A 1,314-nucleotide genomic window follows, 5' to 3' on the forward strand; every position below is an offset into this window, starting at 1 on the left:
CTTGGCGAGAAAACATGGCATCCACGCAGCTGCCCATCCGATTGGCTGTCCTTGGTCTAACACGGTGCAGTGAGCCGAATTGTTTACACGGGAAGGACTGTGCCTTTAAGCATTGCTGCCTCGGGGAGAATTTAGAAGTCTTTTGTGGAGACTGGATGCTATGACGTTCACACCGTCTGATCCGTCCTGATCCCTATGTGGTCTTGCGGATTTTGTTCATCGTCATAATGTGATTTTCTTTTCGTTTTTCTTTTGAATTGTCCGATGCGTTATGGACAGGGCTTGATGACGACCAAGTGCGATTACATTGAAATCGTCAAGTAGCTGCTAATGATTGTTTTGTTTGAGAAGCTCAAAGGCACACTCAGCTTCCTGTAAACCATCAGTTTCTGGTCACAGACACTTTCAGGCTTTTACACAGAGTACAAACACCCTTTCGTTTAAACACTCACCGCTTGAAAACATCCTAAGTGCCTTCCGTAAAAAGCGAGCATTTTTCAAAGAATTTATTTTTGCGTGACCAGCCGGATTGTCTGATACCACAATCGGACGCCTCGTTTTGGCGCTAGAGCTAACTTTTAAAATCTGAATAATATACTGACAGCTTGTAACACAAACATTCTTAAATAATAAAATATTTATTTTTTCATCAAGACAAGATCAGTACAACTCGAAGTTGCGTCCGCCCCGTGATCGGGAGGTCGTGGGTTCGAACCCCGGCCGGGTCATACCTAAGACTTTAAAATTGGCAATCTAGTGGCTGCTCCGCCTGGCGTCTGGCATTATAGAGTTAGTGCTAGGACTGGTTGGTCCGGTGTCAGAATAATGTGACTGGGTGAGACATGAAGCCTGTGCTGCGACTTCTGTCTTATGTGTGGCGCACGTTATATGTCAATGCAGCACCGCCCTGATATGGCCCTTCGTGGTCGGCTGGGCAAAACTCGAAGTTTTGACATTTTTAAAAAGGGAGTCCGGAAGCAGCTGCTTGGATACGTAAGGTCGTGTTGCAGACGAATTGTCTGCATAGCGCTTGCTCTTTGAAACTAACCGCCGCCGATAAGTTCGTGTGACTCGCAGTCGTTTGTTGCATTTTAGATTCAGATGTACACAATTGCGTGCTATTGCAGATACAGCGAGTCGCATTGACATCGCCATCTGACGACGAAATTGTAGCTAATCACACAAATAGTCAAATTTTCAGTTAAACTTGTCTCAAGTTGGCTGAAGCTTATTGCAATATAAATGACAGTACAAGGTATACACTTGTGTTCATCTAATAAGAAGCCGAAAATCCCGTGACAGTTACGTGCCAAT

This window comes from Littorina saxatilis, linkage group LG6 (genome assembly GCF_037325665.1).
Source record: "Littorina saxatilis isolate snail1 linkage group LG6, US_GU_Lsax_2.0, whole genome shotgun sequence".
Classification (NCBI taxonomy): domain Eukaryota; kingdom Metazoa; phylum Mollusca; class Gastropoda; order Littorinimorpha; family Littorinidae; genus Littorina; species Littorina saxatilis.